Below are 26,224 nucleotides of genomic sequence, written 5' to 3'. Positions count from 1 at the left end.
TTGGAATTTCATACTATAGCCAATATACACTCATACAGTATATACAATAATATAATATTACCTACCTATTTCCACAGGATTCGATATTGTCATAATGCGCGTTTCCGAACAAATACATTTTTGGTTGTCCCGACAGGTAGGTTACTCGTGTGGAATGATGTTATTCTTGTTCGTTGTTTTTCGTTTCGATTTTTATCTCACGAAAATACCATGAATCTCGATAACGCGCGGCCTACCGTCCGGCAGCTGCAGGTGCCAGATAAGCTAATTAAATAATTAACAACGTACATAATACCATAATGATATAATCCGAAAAAACTAAAAATATAAAAACCGTGAAAACTGTGAAAACAATAATTGGTGTGTCTATAAAACGAAAACCGTCAAACGACAACCGCCGCAATAGTGTTATACTTTATAATACATAATATTATTATAGGTAAACAGCGGGCGGTCGTTTTCAAAACAGTATTTTAGGCTCGTCGATCACGATCGCGGAAACGCAAATATTAATTACTATAATGTTAAACTATCATTGTTTTCATAATATATTACATAGCCGCGGTCTACGATTTGCGTGTGGATTTTCATTGACACGGTTTTTCGAACGATATTCGTTTCACTCGATCGTCTGCGCTTAATCTATGGTGTGTGTGACCTCGGCCAATACAACGTCCTAAACTATGACGCAATCGTCTAATCTGTATAGTAGCCTGCAGTAGGTACCTATAGGTACTATGCGCCCGTACACACGCGGTACGTGTTTAGTACATTTTTCTCTATAGTTATGATCATAGTAATATATTTTTTGTTTTCAAAGTAGACGCGGCGGTATGCAGTAGCTGTATATATGTATACACCGTTCGCATTATCTAATTCTCAGTACGATTTTTGTAGTGGTATCACTGCGCCCGCCGTATAGTGTTTCGTTTTTCCGAAATTTTCTTTTCAATCGTCTTATATTATTGTATACGTTCTACGGAGACGCGACAGAAAGTGTTTGAATCGCGCGCCGGTCTGACGGTAGGTACATCATGAGATAATAATAATAATATTATGTCGTACTGACGGCGGCTGGGCTTCCGCGCCGCGATTTTGTGCCTCTGGAGAAACACCACATCGTGTGACAGCTGGTACGGTACGCGATATCGATATATTATTATTTACGACACGAAATATCAGAAAAACCGTGCGAAATTTGTCCACTATGATATACACCGTCGAGTCGAGGTATTATGATGCGCAAAGACTGCAGCCGGGATTATTGCATAAAATCGTTGATTTTATTCACGTCGAAAAGTAGATATCATTTTTTACCGACATGACTCGTCGAAATTTCTTCGTGTCGCGGGTGGATTTCAAAGAGACCACACTTTTCCGTGGCAAAACATTCGCGTCGGCGTATTATTACATTATACGCATTACACGCGAGTGAGGCGAACCGAGCCTTTTGCGCGAGCTTTCTTCGCACAATGTAATATGTACAACGGCGTAACGCGATCCGTCTGTTATTATATTATTTCACTCTAACGTGTATAGCATTATTGTCCGACGTTTTGTCGAAGCGAAATAACGGTCCCGCGCGAACTTCCTGCAGAAGCATATATTATTATATTTAAGCGGCCGTACATGGGTACATAATATAATAATGTGTTCGGCTTGGTGGCAAGAAATTTCGTCGCTCTTTCCGAATAAAACATGCGCACCGAAGGGGAAAGAGGAGGAGGAGGAGGAGTGTATAATAATAATAATAATAATAATATAATATAGTACTGCTGCAGTAGTCGTAACGGCGAAAAGTGTATATTTTTATACAATGCGGTTTTTCTCTATGTGGTGGAAAAAGGAGTCGTTTCCTTTTTATTATTATTCGGTTGTCCAAAATCAATTTTTTCCGAAATTTTTCGGCTATGAGTCTCGAACGTATATTGATATTATTATTATTATTATTATTATCATCATGTCGCTGACAAGTCGATTGTCAATCGAGGTGCGGTAGACTTTTTAAAGTAAAAACTTTCCGGTCGAATCAAATGCGACGTGGTTTTTCGATTTTCTGGTTTCGTCGTACGCGCGTGTATATACCTCGCACGTTATAACATATACATGTCATAAGCGGAAAACTGGGGGCCTAGCTTTCCCCCTCCCCCCACTCACATTGATGTTAGCCACCGCCGTGAAATTGTAATGGATTTCCGCCTATATGAATTATTGGTGCCTTCTATCGGGGCCTAAAGTCGAATTTGGAACGGCAAAAGCACAACAACACGCTATATACGATTAGCGCGACCTGCGATGAAAGATAGCGTCATATCTATAATATATTGTTGTTCCGATCGGCCGCCGCGCTCAGGCTCAAAACACGTAATAATAATGATAATAATAATATATTATGTCGTAACAAAAACGGTTAATTATTATTAGTATTCGTTATAATATTGTTATACGCAATCATCACATTGCGTTCGTCGACATTGTGTGGTGGTCGCCGCACACGAGCCCGTTGAATATTTTTCGTTTAGCACCGGAACGAATATAACATTGCACGTCGATCGATAACGACTAATGACGCCAATGTTCCGCGCATAAAATTTATTTTACCGGCCAATTAAAACGCGCGCGCGTTGTGTATATCATCTGTAAAATACATAATATTACAACGGTCCGACCTGTCTAATAACAATACTAAATTTCAAGTGCACCGTCAATCACGGGGACCGAACCTATAGGTCACCGATGGTGGATGTGGGTCACCTTATATATACGCTCGGCATACGCTAACAAACGGTTTGGCTTCGGTTCGACTCGCAACAATATAATAATATTAATATTTTTATATTTGTTTTATTAGTACACAATAAGACGAGTATAATAACAATAATAATAATAATATATAATTTAACATTTGGCTTGACGACCTCCTATTATCATGACCAGCTACCTACTTGAGTTTCCGTTCCATATAAATATTATATTATATTTGTAAAGTTACAACACGATAACAAAATTATATTGCATTCGATTCTTCTTCGTATTACCTATACCTATCTTCTTGTTCTTTGTTTTCTGTATTTAACAATACCAACTCTAATCCGTGTGTATGAGTTTCAATAATCGTGAGGCGTTGCATTAATGTAATTGTTTCGTTATCGCGGTTGCAGTTTAATCGTAAATATGCATAATTCATTATATTATAACCACGTGATGGCTTAGTAAAATATTTGTTTTTACTTTGGTCTTGTTCAAAAATTATTCAAATTTTTTTAATTAGCATAACGTTTTTTTCAATTCCTAATTTAATTTTTTTTCTCGAAAACTTTTTCGTGGTTATTACCTAACTCAACGTGATAAGTATGTCTGTTTTTTATATTTTGAATTTTCTAACCAGTCGCATTCGCTTATTCCGATTAATATGAATATCAAAATGAATGCATTATATAGCTTTTACGACGTAGGTGGCAATCAAGATTCGCATAAAAATAGTAATTTTACGGAAAAATATCGTAGACCGATTTGGCTTTTAAACACATTTACGCGTCTGTATTAAAATATATTCCCGTAAAGTATATAGCGTAATTAATAGAGTGCTATTAAATTAACTCATTATCTAGTTTTAATTTTGTTTTTGTAGCGCATCTATGGTAGTTATATGAGTTTAATACGATACTTTGAACGCAACACAATACGTATAGTATCGGACAACTTTTAATATGACGTTATGATGCTGGATATCCCTAAAGTATTTATGTCACGTAGTTGAAAGGGGGAAAAAACTATCCGTCATAGCTAAACACATCCTTTACTCGATTTTTGAACTCCGTAAAGTGTATGGTTGTTGTTGGGATTTTTAAAATCTAATTTTAGTGGTCATTTTTACGCGGCCGTTCAATAAATCGTCAGTCGTCGATATATACAAAAAATAAACTTGTAGGTACAACTAAAAATAATTTCGCATCAAAAGCTCAGAGTTGCACGAATAATGACACCCAAATGTTCGTTTCTACAAACAGCGACGGCGAATAGAGTTTTTGAATCATGTTTTATTTAGGTTGTTGTCCAACATCGTTTGTTTAAAATTAGTTCGAATTTTTTTAACTCGAAAAATTACTATAAAAATACGAGTTTTTAGTCTTATAACTACATTAATAAACTAGTTTCTGTGTTGTATTATCACGCTGTTTGTCATTTGATGTTTTTTTAAAACTAATTTCTATATAACTTTCACAAAAAGTGTGTTTTAAAATTATTTTTTTATTATCATTAACACTATTTTATGTTTAATAATAGTTATTTCCCCCTATAGTATGATGAACTGTGTAGCTCGAGTCGTCTGAACTCTGATGTACATTATTATTACATTTTTCTCTACGTCTTTGTATATGTCCATTCGGTTATGAATATCCCTGCGGAGGGATGTTTTCACTACAAACAGACTTTTTCGTCTGCCCCATAATTAAAAATATCACGTGACACCGTCGGGGTCTTAATGAAAAACGGCGCTTGTAAATTAGTGCGCAAAAACAACACTCTGGGGAAAAAACTGAAAAAAAATACCGTCACTACAGACGCCAATTGGCACCAGTTTTTTTTACAAATTTCACTTTATTGTGTTGTATAGTCTAGATATTAACAACAAAAAAAAAAACAAAAAAACATCGTTTTGTTTCAAGACGCTAATCAAACATTTCGTTTTTATTCGAATGAATCAAAATGTGGGTGTACCCAGTGCATTGTACTGGGCAACAATACCTTAGTGAATTGTAAAGTTTTCATTTTATGATATTAATATTATAATATCTTGTTAATGTACTCGTGGTCATGATAATATATTATACCTACTAATATTTAGATTAGATATGTAGGTAATGGAAACGTGGTTGATGTACCTCCGTGTACTTGTATAGGTATTGTTTCGTTAATTTTAGCTAAAAATGCACAACTGTTTACACTATAACGTCTAAAGAAATGTAATAAAGAAATTTAAAAAAAAAAGTTTACACATCACAGATACGTTGTTTTATAGCAGATGCGGGTTGATGTTTGTCCAAGGGTGTATATACTTGACACGTTGACCGGATAAGCCTAAAAGTTTTGTTTTATCTCGTTTTTAATACCAAAAAAAAGTTTATTATCTATTTTGCTTTCATCCTCTCTAATACGGGTTGACACTGAATTTTATAGTTTATTGACTAACTTCACCTTTTTTTAGTATACATCATCTCTGTGATTTTAAAACTTGGTATTTTATCGTTTTCATTGTGATCAGGCACGTAGAATTTTTTTCTATAGTAATGGAATTAAAAATATCTGACGTGAAACTTTTTTATTATTTTTACAATTAGTTTTAAAGCCTTTATTTAAAATTGTTGTTTACTTTCTTTAATAAAGCTGATCGATTGTTGAACAGTAAATTATATTTCCCTTCAGTTGAGTTTTCATTGATCTAATAAGGAAGAGTAACCCGAAATGCAACGCAAAACCTTTACACGAACTAACAATGTCGTTTGAAACTATATATATATAGGTAGTTTATATTTAAGAAAATGTTTTTCGAATATTCGATTCTTCAACACAATCGTCCACATTATATTAGGTATATATTATTCTACACAGATTTTAATATAATAACTTTGTTAATTTTGATATTTCAATAACAAACTGAAGTAAGTACGACATCTGCTTATTATATAGGCGAAATAAATGTCGTTTTTTTTTCGTACATTTTCAGTATCGATTTTGTGCTCGACAACGGAACCTATATATTATGAATAATGTAGTCTATAGGGTGTACTTATAAAAATGCAAAATCAGTAAACCCAATAACCCTATACAGCGTATACAACACAAACACATCATATTATAATATCTTAAAACCATATTCTATTAACCACTTTGGGAAAATAAAAAAAAAGTATCTTGGCTTCGTTTTAACAGATTACATAAGCATGTTGTGCACTTGCCGCTCCGAGTTCTGTATAATAGGCATTCGTTGAATACAAATCATATGCCTCGACGCGAGGTTTCAGTTTATGTACAATATTATAAACAAACAATTTTTTTTTTTAGTAGCACTTTGTACGTTAAAATATTCTCCGTGTTTATGTTTACGTGATCACGTGATGAATCGTTTGATGTAAACAGCTAAACGTCGAACGCGTTTTTTACCCGCAGCGCAACAGTGTGCTGCAGCAGTGTAATGAGTAACGTTTTGAGTGGGTATACCTACTATTATATATATTATATTTGGAATTTTCGTTTTCAACACGTTTCAACGTCAACGGGACAAGACTGAAACGAAAATTTTGAAATGTCATAGAACGCATGAACTATACCTAAACGTATAAAAAATGCAGAAGCTCGATTTAAAAAAAAACACAAAAACACGAATCTGGTTTGTTGCAGTCCTCGAATCCAATAATTTATAGGATGGAAACAACCGCACTAGAACCATATACCTGCCCAAATGAAACTTTAACCTTGCCGGACCCACATTTGTAACTTATATTTTATAGAAACTGGAACAAACGTCTCGTGAATATATTTTGTTGTATCGTTATAGCTCTCCAGATCGTTGTGATTCGTAATATTTTATTTGTGTTTTTTTTTTGGTCGGATCGTCTGCAGACATTTTTACCGAAAAATCTTGTAAGATTCCATTGTCTGCGGATGTCGATTATGATAACGATAACAATAATAATATGCGTATACGCGTTTTGCATATTATTGTGCATCACCAGCACCGCGTGAGTGCTTGGGACAACATTATCGCATACTGCGCGAAACGTCAGCCTTAAAGAATAATATACACTCTATAGATCGGTGTGATTCATCGACCCATAAACGCAGTAATCGCAGGCGATTCCGACGGAAAGTTTCTTTTTCTTTTCGACTGCAAACTGGCGACTTGCAACTACACACACACACACACACATATACGATATTATTATAACAGTCTGTGTTGGTGTATATGTAGGGGCGAAAACTTTACGTCGCACCCATTTGTCGTGCTCGAGACTATCGGCGGCGGCACATATACGAGCTCGATTTTTCAGACGGCTTTTTCTCCTTGTTTTTCCGCTCCACAATCGACTTAGTTGTGGGGGAGGGGGGTGGCGTCGGGAAATTCGGGGTGTGAGCCACGGCGAGGGGATGTTTCTTGCCACCCCCTTCCCCGCCGAAGCGGTCGCATCGTGTGTACATCGCTGCGGCTTCATCAACCCCGACGCGCACTGCAGCCACTCCTTTGCCGCAGTGTAATAGTGGTAATGCGACTGGTACACTGCACCGGAGGTTTGATTTGACGTTATCGACACACTGAGCGAGTTCATCAATCCGTAGTCCAGACCCGTACCGACGGCTGGCCCCGCAATCGCATTCATCGATTCGGCCAACGACTATATCGTTGTAAAAATACACGAGACAATGACGTGAATCATACAGGCGTGTGCATGATATCGGGAGAAAAAAAAGTCCGATTGAAAAAAAGAACATTGCTGCGAATAAAATTATAAAGTCGAGCTCGTCTTAAAAAGCCTCAAAGCTTATCTGAGCTATGTAAGTATAGGTACCGCTATTATGCTGTTGACAGTGTTTTGCACAAAAATCGACGCTTCTCACCGTATGATTGGCAGGTTCTGAATTTCTCATTGTTTTTGCTTTAGTCGATGGTTTGTGCTATGCGATCGCACAGATGATTGGTTTTGTGATAGAAATTCATCTCTAAAAAAAATACTAAAATAATACGTATTTGAGACCGCTGTTCATTGTTAACTAATAATTGTGTAGGCAGGTAATTTATAATTAGATATATTTTTTTTCACCAACTTTGGAATGTTTTACCATTAATCCGTGCACACAACAGACACCCCTGCGCGTATAATAGATTATTGATCTATATCGGTGATGAAATAAAATCGTGTGTATCGAGACGGGCGAAAAAATCCAGCAATACTCTTGTAATGGTTTTATTGTAGTATAATATATAACTTATTAATATATTCTACGACTGCATTTATTTATTTGTTGATCGTGACGTTTTGATTTTTAAACTCGGAGATTGAGTCAAAACGTGCTTTTTCGATTTAAACGCATTGAGACCATCGTCCCTCAAAGTTTTGACATCGAAATTTGTATATCAATAAAAATGAAAAACCGTGAGGTTTGCGTTATTCCTTATTTTTCCCTAAAGTCATTCTCCGCGAGAAAAAACTTTATAAATTTGATTTTTTATCATCGCACAAAAATTGTACCACGAAACACATTGTATAGCATATACCTATTACCGTTATTGTGACGGTAAATAAAATACATGTATAACACGTACTTATATTGGTAGTTGGATACTTAGATTACCATTTCGTCTCGAATTGTCGGAAACGTGTGGTGGTTTTTTCACTTTAGTGCCTTATCGATTTAAAGTTGCACACGAAAAACTGGCAGACCTATAGTTGTATAATTAGTATACGAAGGGCGTTTTATTATTTATTTTTCAATATTTATTTATTATTATTATTATTTATTATTTTTTTCGTGACCTCCACGCTCTGTGGAGAATTTGGGAAACTAACCAAATATTTCCACAATTTGGCACATCCGTAGGTACGTATCAGAAATTGTTTTGTTTTACTCGGCGTTGTTTGATTTCTATTCGCTCCAATGCTCACCTGTACCTTGAAAACAACTATTAGTATTGGAAAACAGCCTGATTTTCCAATTTTTTTTCTCTTAATTTTCATTTTTCTTCTGTACACCGGGAGAGACAATATATAAAGTGTACTATATAGCGTATTATTAATAAACGACGCAATAGTTTCAAAATGCATATACACATTAAGTTGCTAGTTGCGACACTGCCTATCTACTGTTAGAATATGGATATACTTAATTAAGATAAATAACACATGTTAAAGTATATTTATTCAATGTTTATAATTTTTAACAACTTCAAAATTTATTTTGACATTAAAATTATGGATTTTTTTGAAACCAATAAAGTATAAAAAAACGTACGCACTAAACTCACTAATGTACCTATATTATACATAAGCTTAGAAAATCAGAGGCATTTTTAATGCCTCAACTGTTTTACTTCCATGTTATATAAATAAATAATAACAACCATAGTATAAATAACGTAGTGCACTATACATAAATCTCTCAATATATTTTTACATTATTTAATAATATAATAAATTTAATTTTATAATTGACGTTTAATACAAAGTAATTTTACCCGGAGCTCTTATTAAATTTATTCTTATCAATTTGCGTATGGGTCGGACGTATAAAAAAAAAATGTTAACTTTAGATGAGACTATAATTTAATTCAAACTTTATTAATATCTTTAGTTTTTTTTATTGTGATTTTTTTTTTAAATTCATATTGTTTATTGTTTACTATATTATAATTATTATTGTTTAAGGTTCTGAATGTCATTAAGTTCTAGTTACATCTATGTCGTAATAATTGGAATCTTTTAACTTAGAGATTTAATTTTTTTTAATATATTCATTAATTTTAAAATGACTGAACAAAAAAGATCGACGAAGAAAGATTACACGCTATATTTCTTTTTACTGTAGGCATTATCAGTTCGATGTTCGAGTGTTTAACAAATAACCAGCTAACAATAAAATCGTACAATATGGTGGTTTTATAGTGACATAACTTATTGTGTTGTCACAATGAGTGCGATGCGCTAGATAGCTGATAGGGATTCATTTCCCTAATCCAATCCTTATTTGGACGTTATTATTTCAGATCATGCCAATCGTTTGAATACAAACAAAAAAATTGTACAACGTTTGTAGGACTTATCCTTGAATCGAATCACGAGTATGCAGCCACTTCTCTGACTTTGAATTTCCTTAATATCATGTTTGTATATTATAATAATATAATATATAAAAGCGAATTTGTACTGCATACAGATAAACTATAATACGAAATAGGCATTCACACTTGATAGGCACTACAAAGTCCTAGGATATTTTTGTAACAAATAACAATGTTACTGATTCCAAAGAGCCCTTGATATATTTATACTATATCAAATTTTTCTAACTATTTCAATTACCTGTTACTTGTTAGTCAATAACCGAAATAATAGAATTTAAAATGTATACCTCATAAGAATATTAGATTACATAAGTATTTTATAAGTCATAACCATAAGTACTATAGTCATAACCCTGCAGGTCCATAGTGCAGGCAAAAACCTTGCCACACACACATACGTGTTGCCAATCAATCGTACCAACCATACTAACCGTTCCAACCCTACCAACTGTAGCCCCTACAATGGCCATTGATAGTTGCCGGGCTCTAGAACAATAAAAAAAAAGGTGGATAAGTGGATGTCGCTCTGCTGTACGGTAGGTTACAAGTGGGTCGCTGTAATGGATGGTGTTAAATTTGAATTCAATGATATAATATCATTGTATAAGAAAAACGATTCTGAGCGAAAACGGTCAGTCAGCCTATGATTTTACCAAGTATATTTGATGATATTATTGTGAATAAAGTAATTTAAATATAACCTATTTACGTGGAGCCTTGTTTTAAATTTTCAATCCTTAGCCATAAAAGTTAAAAATTTATAAATTTTTAACTACAAAATAATTAATAAATTATAAATTTGATAAATGTTGTCAAAATTTGAACTTTAAATGCTTATAAAAAAAAATTGTGCCTATGTATTTTTAATATTTTTCAACTGCTATTAGAACGATATATCAGGAGCCTTATATTAAATTTTCACGCTTTTTTACCCAACAAATAAAAATTTATTGATATTTATAGAAAAAAAACTAAAAAAATTGAAAACTGACAATGTCCGTAAACAGCTCAAAAAGAGTCAAAATATTTTCAACATTTTATGGTGTATAGAAAATGCTAATATAAACATTCAGTGAAATTTTCAAGTATCTACAGTCATTCGTTTTTTAATTACAATAAAATAAGAAAATTGTTACATGAGAAATCGAGTAAATATCAAATGTTGTAAAAATATAAATTTCAGACGCTCATAAAAATTTAATTTAAGTTTCTTCTAGACATTTTTTTTTTGATAAAGGTAGACAAACTTATGAGTAATCTTATATTACATTTTCAAATCTTAGATTTGAAAAGAAAAATTTTTATGAATTCTCATCAAAATAATTTGCTATTTTTCGTGATTTTTCCGTATTTTGTCAACATTTGAACTTTAAATGCTTATAATTAAAAACTGTGACTAAGGATTTTTAATTTTTTTCATCTGCCTTTGAAACAATAACCTAGGAGCCTTCTATTAAATTTTCAAGCTTTTTTACTCAACAGATAAAATTTTATTGATATTTATAGAAAAAAAAACTAAGAAAATTGAAAACTGACAATGGCCGTAAACAGCTCAAAAAGAGTCAAAATATTTTGTAAATTTTATGGTGTATAGAAAATGCAAATATAAACAACCAGTAAAAATTTCATGCATCTACGGTCATTTGTTTTAGAGTTACACCAATAACCAAAATCGATTTTGTTAAAAATCGATTTTGCGTAAAAATTCCCGTTTTTCCTTAATTTTTCTTTTGTTTTTCACATCGCTTTTGAAAACTACTGGGAAATTAAAATTTTGACCTCCCCAATGCACCAACGATATTCACTTTCCCATCGAACAAGATACTGAAGTCGAAAATCGAAGCATTATTTCGACTACTTATCGTGTACACAGACACAAAAATAAAAAAATAAAAAAAAAAATAAAAAAAAAAATAAAAAAAAAAACACACATCATTGTAAAATCAATACATTCATCGTTTCACTCAGAATCTAAAAAAAACTATAGGGCGCGGGATTCGTGTGTACTTAACAAAAAAGTCAAAATATGTAAATTACTGTTGTTATTTTTTCCAGAGTATATAAATTAAAAACATTAAAAAACAAAAGAGAATGAACGATATCAACTATAGACGCGATAGATTTTATAGCATAATATATCAAAAATTGTTTACTTATTTCATCTTATTTATTTCGACGCTTTCTATAACAATTTATAACATGTTATGTTCAATATTTTAATATTTCCCACAGAATAAGTATTATTGTCAATATGCCTGTGAATAGGTAAATTTAAAATTACAAAATATTTAACAAAATTATGTTCTCAATGGTAAATTATTTAAGAAAAAACATTTAATTAAAAATATACAAAAATATGTAATAGGTAATTGTTTTATTTTATTAAAGGTAGAACCGTCCTCATTTGTAATAAAAATTGACAAAATCTGCATTCAATATAACTATGTATTTTTATACAAAATCATTTCCTAGTTATTACTATACATAGTTGGTACGAGATACTTACTACACAAAATAGTTTAAAAATAATCGAACAGAAGTATAAAATAATATTGTCCGTGTCGTCTGTGGAATGAGTGCTTCAACAAAAGAATAATTTGATTTTATGCAATTTCTATAAGTAAACAAAATGTATATAATTGTGCGGGTGTATCACGTTTGAAAAGAAGAAAACAATCAACATTTTACTCATCTACGCTTGGTACGTATAGGTAGAATGGTATATACCAGACTGTACCAAGTATATTACCGTTGTTCGTTGTTCGTGTCGCGTTTGTTCATTGTGTGTATTCACATAATAATAGTTAGTACAATCGATGTCCAATATCCGGCGACAAAGTTCGAAATTAAAATTCCCTGCAAAATGGCGGTAGACAGGCGGGGTGAAGAGAGGGTGTGGTGGAATTGAACTCCACTCGATACAGTCATACCAATTATAACATAATAATATATTGTCTATTTATATCCTACGCAAAATGAATATCCGTATAGTATTATTTATGATCAGAAAAACTCATCGTCGACTTGTCTACCTCAGCCGTTATTTATTTTTTTAGCGTTTCGGGATTTTTCCATACTTCTGAAATGAGGCTTATTCCACTCATCTCGCCATCGTTTATCGTGCATACAGTACTTGTCGCAGATGTGAAGTTCAGGGTAGTTCAGCAAATCAAAACCATTTAGAATAAACGTAGATAAATAGTAAAAATTAAACACCGAAATTCAGAGTCCCTCATAAGTCAATATTGTGAATAAAAACTAAAAAGATAAGGAACACGACGCGCTTGTATCCGTAAAGCAATAATTTGACAAACGAGTTTTGCACCGATGTTTCGATCCGTGTGGATTCAACTGATGGAATTCGAATCTAGTATAATCAAGTTAATTCAAATTAATCAAGTTAAATAATTTGTATTATTCATTTATTCGAGAGCATATCCATGGGATGTGTCTGCACACCGTCAGACGTGCATTTATTTACTCATTATACTGCGCTGCACAACCTCATATTGAAAACTGTACCTAACATGATTTTACTATTTCAATTACTATATTGCCGTTTTTTTTTTTTAAGTTTTCAACTCCGTGGCCGTGTCACTACCATCTCATTGGTTATCTAAACCATAACCATAACCAGTATGGTAAACCCATAACCACGTGTAAGAGTATATCGCACAAAATGCGCGTTCGGATTTCAACGATTTTTGGCTCGACGTCTCCTTTTTAATCGCGTGCGGACGCGCGTCTAAACGGTCGGAAACTATGATACTCGTACGTCGGGGAACGGGGATTTATAATTAGCGGTATAACCGAACGAATGTCGCGACGGAGGAGTCATCGTCGTCGTCTCACACGCAAGTCGAAAAGTAATAATAATGATGACGATGATGACGATGACGATATAATATGTGGCCTGAACAAACGACGGCGGAGGAGACGACGACGCCACCGCCAGTCGCGCAAGTCGCACTCGCGCCCTTCGCCGCCGCACTACCATTCGAGTTTATTTCTGTTTTCCGCTTTGGCAATGACCCAAATCTCTTTCTCTCTTGTCATCACCACAGCCGTGGATTTTTCTTCTCCTCTCCGCTGTTATTATTATTATTATTATTATTACATTTTTTTTTTCATCGTCGACTCCTTCTCCGATATTATATATATGTCTGAGTGTGTGCGTGCGTGTGTGTGTATAAAACGGTCGACGCCGCCGCCGACCACACTAAGAAAAATAAATATACTTTGTATCATAACGCGCGTGTCGTAAACAAATATCTTTCGACGACGATCTCGGCGAGCGTATAATATGGTACACGCGGCTGACGCTCATACATCACCGCCGTAAACTAAGTTCATATTAATATTATGATATAATGCTGCTTACACGTTCACTCTGCCGAGAGTGTGGTCCATTTAAGTCCTGCGTCCTACAGCCCCCCCTCACTGCCAACGCACGTTTGAATTTTTTTCAAAACGCGTACATATTATATACATGGGTGTGTGTTTGTGTGTGTTTATTAATGGCGTAGGAAACCTCCCCGAGTTGAGCTACAGCAAAATTTATGTCCCCAAAAAAACCACACGTGTAGTACTTTGAATTTTGTTGATGTTGATTGTTGGGTGACCCGTCCCGTTATTGTTTTCAAGTCTTGTTTTAAGATATTCCTCTTCAAACCGTAACCTTAAAGTTAAGATGACTACGCTCGTAATGTTTCCTAAGTCGTTGAACTATATTATATTATATAGTAATGGGAAAACATAATTTATTCGAATTCACCATATTTTTTCACGGCAAAAATACAACGATTTTTTTGTATGACGTACGATTTTGTTGATCAATAAGCACCCAGCGGTGATCCTTTAGGCAAGAGCCTATATATAGATAGATGATGCTATCGTTTCTTTAAACTTTCATTTTTGTATTAGTTGCAGATGGGTTATATTAGTTCTACTTTAACTTTTTATTTCATTTTTTGAAATACTCGATTTAAAAATATTGCACGTTGTCGTCGTTATAAGATACCTGGTATATAACCTGCTGCACGTTTACACCTTCCGATTTACGACAGACACAAGTGAAATTAATGTGACGTTTAAACTCCCACGTACATCGCGTGCTGATGAGTTTCGTGGACTTTATTTTGTGTCCTTTCATACAATGTGAATACTTTGCAGTGTTGCGTGTACGCACGCGTAAGCCCAAAGCCGATGTCAGCGACTTGTTTAAATTCGATTCATAACAACGACCGAAATGTTACAATAATAATATGCTCCGTCCTGTGTTGAAATTTGACGATTTATTATAATTTATTTGATGGATTATATATTTCAAACACTATTTCTACACTTGTCTCTCGGCGCGATAAAGCAGACTTAGATTTTCTATTATCTATTACCAAATGGCTCTCTCGACGCTATCGAACTCCTTGCTGCTAAACCTTCTAGAGTCCCTCCTTATCCCTCTACAAATCATTCCCAATTCTATATACCTACCAATCCATAAGACTTCCTATATATGAGCACAACCATTATCTTCATAGTATGCTCTGAGCTGCCAATAATAACTGATTCCTGGGCCACACAGTCACTTTCGTTTAATTTCTCTATAATATCTATACTTAGAATTATGTTTTTAATTTTATTTGATAACTTCCTGTTGTGATATTATGTAAAATTGATGATTGGCGTAAAATAAACAATTATAATAATAATATAAATTATTATTTTTATTATACTCGGCATGTGTTCACCGCATCCAGCACATGCGTTATACATATTTAATATTATAATTCACGTGATATCATAATCATGTACGTCCCCACATCCCATCCGTTGCAGTTTTATTTAGATAGAAGAGAAGGCACCACCGAGAAGGTACGTGTGACTATTTACGCGGTCGAACTCCTGCAATCTATGTCGTCCGTGTTTGGAGTCGATAACGCCGAAAATCACTTAATTCGTCTGAAACTTCATCCGCCGACTGCCACGATTTCGATTAATCTCGTATCGCCCCGTTTTTTTCTCCTGTTTCCGTAGAGTGATTTTGTCTAAATATATGTATATAAATTTATCATTTTTTTTTCTTTTACTAGGTAGTTAATTTGTAAATTTGTAATTCATCGAAACAAAATAATTAAAACCCTTTATACTTAACCGTATAAAATAGTTGCTGATTGCTTCACAGAGAACTGAGTTGAATTTGAACCTCAAATCGAAATATATAATACATTATATATTGTGTATTATAATCATTGAGTATAAATGTATAATTCAACTATCTAATAATTAGATAATTCTAATACATAATTTTAACACAAATTACTGAATGAAGAAACCAGAGAATTTAGCCATTATTTTATATCAGTAGGTATTTCTATTAAACTATTTAGACTATATAGATATTGATTTTTTAATTCTGAGTACGTCTGATTTTATCCATTTAAACAATTGAATATTATCAGCGTTTCTTTTTAAATTAAATATTTGTTCAGCTTTTGAAATAATTAATTTCAGTTTACCTATTATACAATTATTTATATATTATTATTGTTGGCTTTATAAACAAATGTAGGTATTTAGTTTAAAAAAATGTACTTACAGAAAGTAATTAAAAACATCGATTAGTGAATTTAATTTATATTTTAACTCAAAAATTAAACAAATAAAAACAATACAAACTATGATAATACACAATTTTCAAAGTAAACGTAAACCCACATTATACGTCAACTTTTAAATAATCTATCAAAGTATCAACTTGTTTGTTTCTTAGAGTACCCACTTAAAATTCACTTACAAACGATATTAAAAGTAATTATTTCATTTGAAAATAACATATTTTTCAATCTATCAACTATCGACACTCATAATATATTCTAGTCAAATATACAATTTATTTCAATTATTGTCGGTTAATATTTTTTTAACAGCCTGGAATTAATAAAAAAAACTTCATTTAAAAAAACAATTATAATATTATGATATTATTGTATTAATATTGTTTTACCTGTAAAGCTCCCAACTATAGAATTTAAAAGTATCAAAATAACTGAAAATATTCAGTTGACTAGCAATACTTCTAACAACACCACAAAAAAATAATATAATTATAACTGTGTTTAATAGTTTCTAAAAAAAAATCTTAATTTGGTTAAGTAATGAAAATATTTTATGGTGAAACTATGCATGTAATTTGTGTACATTTCCAAATAATTTAATTGAGTCGTTTCGAAGTACCTGTAAAGTAATGTACATTCTTTAATACACTGACAGACGTATATTGTTGGCATATGAGAGGAGGGGGGGAATTTAATTATCGTCTATCTAATTTAAAGCCATCCATTACGTTTATTTCACCCACAGGGGTAATTCTGATTTGTATTTAATTTTAATTTGGGTTATTTCAGACGGAGAATTGACACATTAAAAGTATCATTTACTGTTTGTATAAGACAATATAATAATTATTACAAATCGAAATAATCGGTTGAGTCGTTCGATTTACAATGAAGCGACTAGGTGATTAGCACAAAGGTTTTATTTTTATCACAATATTACAAACAATATGTTACATTGAAATACTATGATACTTATAAATCTTTCTATTCTATATACTAGATAATAGTATATTATTATATGATGGTAAATGCAGTATATTGTGGTTTGCTCGTGAAGGATCGATGTGACGTGTCGGAGTATAATTTTTTCCAAGAATAGGCATTTGCACGTCAACAGAAACGATTTGGCAGCATTTTCACATAACGTAACTCTTTCTGGCCCATCACTTTGAATAATGGTTTTTTTCGATTTTAATTTCGAAAACAGATTTTAATTTTTCGATGAACTATGTGTTTTGTGGAGAGCGGCTTGTTTTTCACTTTTTGTCTAGTCACTAATGTGTTGGTCTAAGTAGGTAGTAAAAAAATTTACAAATCGGAAAATGCGGGTTCACTCATTCTAATTACCTATTATTCTTCTTGTTCCGTACAGTTCAACCGAGAATTGTGATGCGCAATGCTGACTTCTATGGGATTATGTAATTTTATTTAGCTTGAAATCAATATTATGTTTTAGACTGTAATTGCTCAACACACACGCACAAAAAAAACGTACAATCCTTCAACGTTATTGTAAAACTTTGACAACGTTCTCGAGTTATTAAATGTTTAGTAATAATTATAATTTTTTTATAGCCAAAATTAATTTTCTCCAATATTTGAGTGTTTATCGTGTATTATACACACAGCTACTGTTAAATTAATAATCAAATTATATCTAACTTGTACGTAAGTATAAAGTATTTCATTAAAAACAAAATGAACCGAAAAAAACGTTGAAATAAACGTAATGACTAATGTAATTTTTCGCATACAAACAGTTCATTAGGTCATTGCAAATTGAATTATCCGCAGCACGTATAGACTAATTCAATCGGACGTTTTTTTAATCAGGACAGCCAATGATGTCTCGTTAAGTTTATATATTATATGTATAATAAAAACAGAACTCGGGTTGAATATTTTTGGTATGGTTTTCTTTAACCATTTGTGAATAATTTAAGTCATGTATATTTTAGTGCTAATCAATTCGACGCGAATGTCGGGGTTAACGATACAGTGAAATAATAATAATATTTAGCGAACATTGTTGCATAATTATTTGCAGCAATTGTACGTTTGCGCACAACGTATTAAACTTAATAACCTTAAATAATTTGAAAATAACTCCGTCAAATAAATTTCGTTTTATAACCGGTGCGGTATTATACAGTATCATACTTTTCGAAAATGTATACAATACTTGAAATTCTTTATATTTCCGTTACGTAATAACATTATACAGTTATGAATATTATGAAACGTCGATAATAAGAACGAATAACATACTACAACCACGGTCGGGGTTAAAGTATAATATATAATATATATTTTATATGCTTTATGAATAGGTACCTAGTGTATTATAATAATAAATAAATTATATACAATATATTATTATATAGGGACCGGTATTCTCTTTTTGAAAAATAAATAAATATAATATTGTATTATTATAGTATTTATGTGTTTCTTTTATTAAGTCGATTTAGGGTTATTTTATTTTTTTTTATCATCGAGTTTTCATCTTTTTCACAAACAAATTAAACATTCACTAATATTTTCTTATTATGATTTCGCCGAGGGATGCGTTTGACATGTACGAAATACGAATACGGTTAGCATCGTGCATATTTTTTCTTCGCGTGGCGGCACAAACTTATTGTGTAGAAATCCTATAGGTAGTTTTGCTAGTGGGTTTTTTATACGCAGATATATATATTTTTTTTAAGCTCTAGTTTAATGCTTCCAATCATTTACGTCGAGAAATATATTATTTTTTCGTCGGCCGTTCTCATATTGTGGTGGTCGATCAGTCGGCTTATTTTTTTTTACTATATCGTCGAAAACGCCACACGTATTGCAATATCATACTATTATTATGATAATATTCTGCGGCTGGTCATAAAATAATATTGTGTTCACGAATTCGGAAACAGCTATAATACACTATAATAATATCTGCGTTACACGCAACACCGCGTACGACTCACTTAGCGGATTTAACATTATCTACGAGCACACGTGGCCCGCAGGTAAACATAATATAACGATAATAATTCGAGCAACGCGTATGATAATAATAATAATAATAATAATAATAATGATGATGATGTACAAAATAATATAAGCTCGAGATAAAAAAACAATAAGCTCCCGACTGTACAGTATAATATTATAATATAAGAACCCACTCTTAACGGTCATCATAAATCATATGGCAATAAAAAAATATATAATATTATAAAACATTATACGTATTGTGATATCGTAATACATTGCGCGCAATGTAAATGTGAATAAAAAAATACTATAGCGACCCCACGGGATTGATCGTGTGCTGGCATGAGTCCTATTTCCGAAACTGATATAAAAAAAAAAACAAAAAACATATATATATATGTTAAATATTGTTATTTTGTTATTTTTATCGAATCACAATATAATAAAGCACTACACACACGACCTGTATATAGGTATAATAATAATATGTTATGACGGACGGCGCTGTTTGTCTGGCGCGTCTATTCTGACGTGTGGCAATTTAATTAGAGAAGACCGCTTATTGCTTCTACGGCGCGACGCTACGCCGAGGGGGGGGGGGGGGGGGGTGGCGAGGGACTTACGACGTAAATGGTCCGCCGGAACCTTCGGGGCGGTCTTCGACGTATCAACTGCGATGCGAAACGTTTTCAGAAGGATATGTGACCACACGCTGCACACACAACGCTGTACCGCGAGGGACGGGGTGAAGGGGGCAGGAAACGCGGTCGTCCTATCGAAATGATGAAAACAAACGGCGGGGGAGATAGACTGCCACCGCCGCCGCCTTCGAGGTTTTCTTTTATTTTCCTACCGTTGTTTCGAATGAAAAACAAAATCCAAACTAATCACTAACGTGGATGTAAAGGGGAGAAGCGACGTCGCATATACCATATATATAATAATTATATATATAGATACGCGTATATACGGCGTGTCTCGGTCGGCGCGCCGTTTGACGCACCCACCGCAATCGTTGTACATGCCTACCTATAATGTGGGTGGGCACAGAACCGCAAGTCCACCGTATATTATAAATTATTGTCGTCTCCGACTGGCAGCGGTGCGCAGCAAACACTCGCGTTTCCCAAATAATTGACATTTTACGCCGGTCGGGAGGACGTGACCTCCGCTCCCGTCGGAGATCGGTACCGAACTGGGCGCATATTATGTGTACGATTGGACGATGTCACCTGCGGTGGAAACAACACACTGCCTTGGAAATATTTATACATATAACGATGATAATAATATTTTTTATCTAAATCAAAAGTTGTGAATTGTTGCATTTTGTTATTATATTGTCAAGGGCGCAACGTATTTTAATATACCTTTATGTATATGCATATTTTGTTTTTTTTAGCTACTGTCAAATAAAATAAATAAATGAATAAATAGTAAAAATATGGTTTCCACCCGCGCTGGTACTTATAGTCGTAGTAGTTTTCCGTGTTGTATATCGGCCGAAAGCGCGTTTCTGTCGCGGGTTTTCCAAACGCTTTTCCTGCACCGTCCGCCCACGAACGTGGCCGCAACGCATAAACCCGACAAACACGCGCGACCGATAAACAATGTGATTTCATCGACAAGATAGGGTCGAGAGCCTTTTATTATTTTTTAGTTTATTAAAATTTCGATGTCTTACTTGATGATGTTTTAATTTGCACTCGTGCAATGCACAATGCAATCGCGTGCAAGAGCTGTGTCGACTTATATATTTGTCAGTTTTCAAGGCGTTAATTCGTATGGCACACACGCTTCGTCTATGCTCACGGGTGTTAAACTTGTATGGTCGTGGTGGAGGGAGTGGGCAAAGGTGGGGGTGGTATGAAGTACAAGAAACTTTTTTGGAAATATATTTTATGGAATTACATCTACGCATTAGTTTTAAATTCGTACCTACCGCACGCTAAAATACGGTACAAGCGTTTCCGCGGCATGAGCGTTATTTTAATCGATGTCGCTTTTCGTGATGCAGACGTAATTTTTGAAATGTGCACACACACACGTAGATTATTATTGGCGTCGGCCAGCGGTGTGAACAAAGGTCTGCGCCGCTGGCCGTCCTCCAAGTCGCCGAGCGCCTTTATAATATATTGTGGGCAGAGGTGCGATTAAGATTTTTACGCATTTATATAGATGCTCGACCCGAAGAATTTAGGCACTCCAATAGTTTTCGTTATCTTCTGCACCGCAAGCGTTACACGTGATCGGCCTTACGACAGGTTTAAGTTTATTTCACTATGTGTGTGGGACGTCTGTGTGTGTTGTTTGTTGCGTGAAACGTAAAAACGCTATCGAAAGGTGACTGACAAAGACCCGCAATTATTGTAGAGTGCTTGCTTTTACTCTTTGTTTATATCGATTTTTCACGTTTGTTGTTGAATTTTACTTGACAAACGATACAATTATACGATTTAATCCCGAACCTCAAAGCAAATCGAAACTCACGTTAAATTACATTTCATAATATAATATATAATAGTTACGTACCTACGTAATATGCGTTACACAGACAAAAAAAAATATTACTGATTTCTCGTGTTCACAATAAATAATATAATATTTAAATAACAAATGTGTACAATGCGTTCATTCAACTTTAAATAGAGCTTTCAAAATAAGCGTCTTTTAAATTATTTAATAAATACACACGTATAAATGTCGAAAAAGTGAGGTAAACTGCGGTGATTATTTTTTTTTATACATATACCTTACACGATTATACAATGCATATAATAGAGTTGTACCTACGTGTATTTTAGAGACACTATTTTTGTATTTTGAAAATGTAATTTCGAATAAATATTTAACATCCGACGGAATACTCTAGGTAGAGCCGTAGAGGAGAGTCAAACTTTATCGAAATTCACTCACAGTATTTGTAAACGTTACGACTAGCAAGTGTACTATTTACACATAAGCAAGAGGCACATAATTTGTTTGGTCGCGTAATCTTGGTTGGTATAATATGACATAAATACATAATATTATTATCACGTAAACAATAACGATGCGACCAGTCGCGAGAGGAAAACACTTGTTTCAACCTGTAACCGAGAGAGAGTTAAGACGAAACGGGTCGTAACAATATTACTACGGTGGTTGTCGCGGACGCCAAATATTTTCGTCCACCACACTTGCGGTGAGAATTGAAAACATTTCTTTCATACATTTTACAACCTTAAAAACGAGGTCGTGCGGTGGCCGCATAGGCGCAACTATGTAGGTGCTTAGCACCCTCAAATATTTTGTCAGCGCCCTCAAATATTTTATGGACACCCCCTGCAACTTCATTATTAATTATTATGTACCCACTTATACTATACCAGTGTATTACCTATAATTACCTATTAAAATAACGAAACGAATAAAAACTCGGCTACGGCCTAGCACGACACGCGAGAACAATTTCAAACGTATCACTGTTAAGATATATTATTGGAAAAGATTTAACAAAATATTAAAAACTGTATATATTGTTGATAAATTTGCAGTTGAAGACGGGGAGAATCGGTTAAGTATATAATATTATAGTTGAAACTTGTATTCCAGTAATTTATTCGTAAGCTTCGTTTATAGTTTTGACACCCCCCAAATCTAAGGTGTAGTTGCGCCTATCATGGGTGTGTCGGCGGCGCACAACTTTTTTCGCTCGCGTGCAGTGGCCGCGCCGGACGTATCGGTCGCACGCGTAAATTGATTCGGCAGGACGAGTAAAAATCTTTGTGGCGACCGGTAACGGCGGACCGGCACGCGATCTGGCCAAAAGCCGCCGTGGTTGTGGCGACGGCAGGCGGTGTTGGTTGCTGCGGCGCGGTGACATTCCCAAGCCCTTTAACCCCTCGCTCGCACCTCCCCTAAACGCAGACCCCGTCCCCCGTCACTGCAGCGCGCTGTAGGATTCAGATAAAACGACGTGTGCGTTTGTATGTGTGTGTGTGTATTTATGTATAAGTTTCGCCAAAGCGTAGGTTTTAATGACGTTTAAACCTCCGACACTGCTGCCACTGCCACCGCGGTGCTGATGCTGCTGTAAGTCCTCGTCGGTCCCTTTCAAACGTGGAATAAACCTTGCGCATACGCCCCCCCACCCCATCATCCGCATCCGTATTATTATTACACAGTGCCCCGCGCGGCATAAATGAGAACGGTTTTCTCAGAACTATATATACTCTTTGCACCCGCAACCCTTCCCGCGGCGCATCACTCGGAAATCGTATTGTACTCACCGCACCACGTCGTCGTCGACGTCACCTGTACCCGCGCGACCGACCATCATCCCTCCGTTCCGTTCGGGTTTTCGGCCCCATATAATAACGAGCTCTAAATATATAAGGTCGTGTCGTAGACTTACACTGCACATATACACGTATACGGTGGTTTGTATGTGCGCGCATATATACACTTCGAAGGGATAATAAACGACGACCCGTTCGGGGGTACGTCCGTGGTGGAGGGGGTTGTTTCAAAAGTCCCGTCTCCGTATTTAAACTCTTTTCTCTCTCTCATTCTATCTCTATCTCCCTCTCTCCCTCTACATCGTGGACGAGTGTAGCGTATTATAATGTTATAAATATCGTCGTATATATCCCGCAACTGCAGCAGTCGTCGGCGAAAATGATCGATTCACTTAACCATGCTCTCGGTGCACGTTCGAGTCTATCGCAATTAGCCCGGCCGCTATCCTATCCCACCGATTGTCGTGAAATCCTTTTCCGACTACATTTTCCGTACGAATAGTATATAAACGAGGTGCTGGATAATAAATACATCCGACCGGACGTTTTTTCCTCGTCGTCAACTTTTGCATTGATTATATTTTATTCCCGGATGCTCACGAGTATATTCAAAGAACGCGAATGTTTTATACACGTGTTATCGCATACAGCCTAGGCGGAAATCGGGAACTATTATATTTTAGGGGGTGGATGGCTTAAAGCTCAAGCTAACTACTTATAACACAATAAGAACAATTTTCTCGGTTTGCTTGAACGACCACCGTCATTAAAATGTCATTATATAGATAATGATGCAACATTTTTATTTCTATTTTGTTTAGTAGGTATTCAAATCCCAAAGTTTCACAAACAATTTTATATTTAAAAAGTCATTTCGTTTACACTTCAAATACCTAAAATTTAAAATACATTTTAAAATGTAATACAATTTCTCTCTGAAGTTGTTTTTACAGCAATTTAATAATATCGAAAATCCATATTGCGCACAATTTTATTTGATAAACGTATTTAGTTAAAATTGTCGGTCTCCTTTGCTCAGATTGGTTTTTTGTATGTATACGTACAATGATAATATATTAAATTCAAACCGACTATACAGCAGAAAAAAGCTTTTCGGTTTCATAATTTATTTTTTAAATAATGACAATCGGTTGCCGTTCATAAAATATTTCAAAGAAAATGAAGAATTATTTACCAATACTACTGAGAAAATATATTCTATACACATAATACATTTCTATGGACATTTTGGATAATAATTATTTAGAAAAATAACATAACAATTATTTTTATTTGTTTTTAGAGGGGCTTGAAAGACTTTTGGGGGATCAAGTCCCTCCCAAGCCCTTACCCCCTGATTTTCACCAATGCATACAACACGGTGGTGGAGTATATACCTACGTTAGGTTAGGTTAGGTTTGGTTTTAAAAAATACAGTTCCTATTTTTTTATAATTTCTCGAATGACCACTGCAGTCATTCTGCACCACAGTAATAGCCGAGTTGTAGTCGTAATCGTAAATCGTTTATAGTGTAGCTGCTGGAAGCGTAGTAAAGCTGGGCGCAGTATAATATAGTAATAACTAATAACTAATACCAGTAGCAACGTAATCAGACTAGTCAGAGTAATAGTAATAGGTACGAATGGTTTTATGTCGAGCATGATCATGTACATCACCTCCGGAAGGTAATAATTATTTTGAAATACGTGACAATAACAAACGAAATAAAAACAAATAACATCAAACACGGAGTCGTTATAATATTATACTTCAATTGGTACAGCTAAGAAGTAACGAAAACTATTCATATTATTACGTACCTACCTAGATAATATATTATGTAGAAATCATATTTTGTTAGAAGGAGATAGGTATATTTTGTAATTTTATCTAATGTAAATTGTAAATATACCGATGGGATAAACGGCACTAATGCGTTATGATAAAACATTATTTATTAATTTATATGCATATAATACATATTGTTATAAAATACAAAACACTATTACGGCCGCTAACGATGTTGTATAATAATTACAATGTTTATAGCATTTAAGGTATGCGATTATGCCATTTTCGTCGCCTGCAGGAGAATAATTGATTTCTTACGAGAAAAATTCCGCAAGATGAAAATATTACAATAATAATATATATTATACATAAATAATAATGTTCGCAGTTAGTAATGTAATAATGTTCGTACTCTAAAGTTGAATTAATTTAATCTCGAACGTTTTAATTGGTATATTATGTTTGTCGTGTCTAGTGATTACTCAATATTAACATATAAAATATATTTAAATATAATATCGAAATCGATTGATAACTTCCACTGGCAGTGTTCTTATTGTTCTATATAAATGAAATAGCCACTAAATAATATTCAAACTGTGGACAGGATATATTATTTTAAATTTTTATTACGAACAATATTATAACCGTTTGTAGATGCGCATTACCGGCATACCGTGTGCGGCGTGCTGGCGAAAAAAATATGTTAAACATACGT

General features: G+C 34.1%; 1 protein-coding gene across 13 annotated transcripts in view; it reads left to right on the top strand.

Moving 5' to 3' along the window:
• LOC132951149 (CUGBP Elav-like family member 1) overlaps window positions 1–26,224 on the top strand; it is a 194,178-nt gene that overhangs the window by 30,883 nt on the left and 137,071 nt on the right. The window contains exon 1 of one of the 13 annotated variants that reach the window (XM_061022893.1): window positions 810–1,023. The exons of the other annotated variants lie outside the window; for them this stretch is intronic. The gene's annotated coding sequence lies outside the window, so the exon portion shown is untranslated. Of the gene's footprint in view, window positions 1–809; window positions 1,024–26,224 lie in introns of those variants that run through there. 13 annotated transcript variants of the gene reach the window in all.

This window comes from Metopolophium dirhodum, chromosome 8 (assembly GCF_019925205.1).
Source record: "Metopolophium dirhodum isolate CAU chromosome 8, ASM1992520v1, whole genome shotgun sequence".
NCBI classification, from domain to species: Eukaryota; Metazoa; Arthropoda; class Insecta; order Hemiptera; family Aphididae; genus Metopolophium; species Metopolophium dirhodum.
This window is presented reverse-complemented; position numbering and strand designations above follow the sequence as displayed.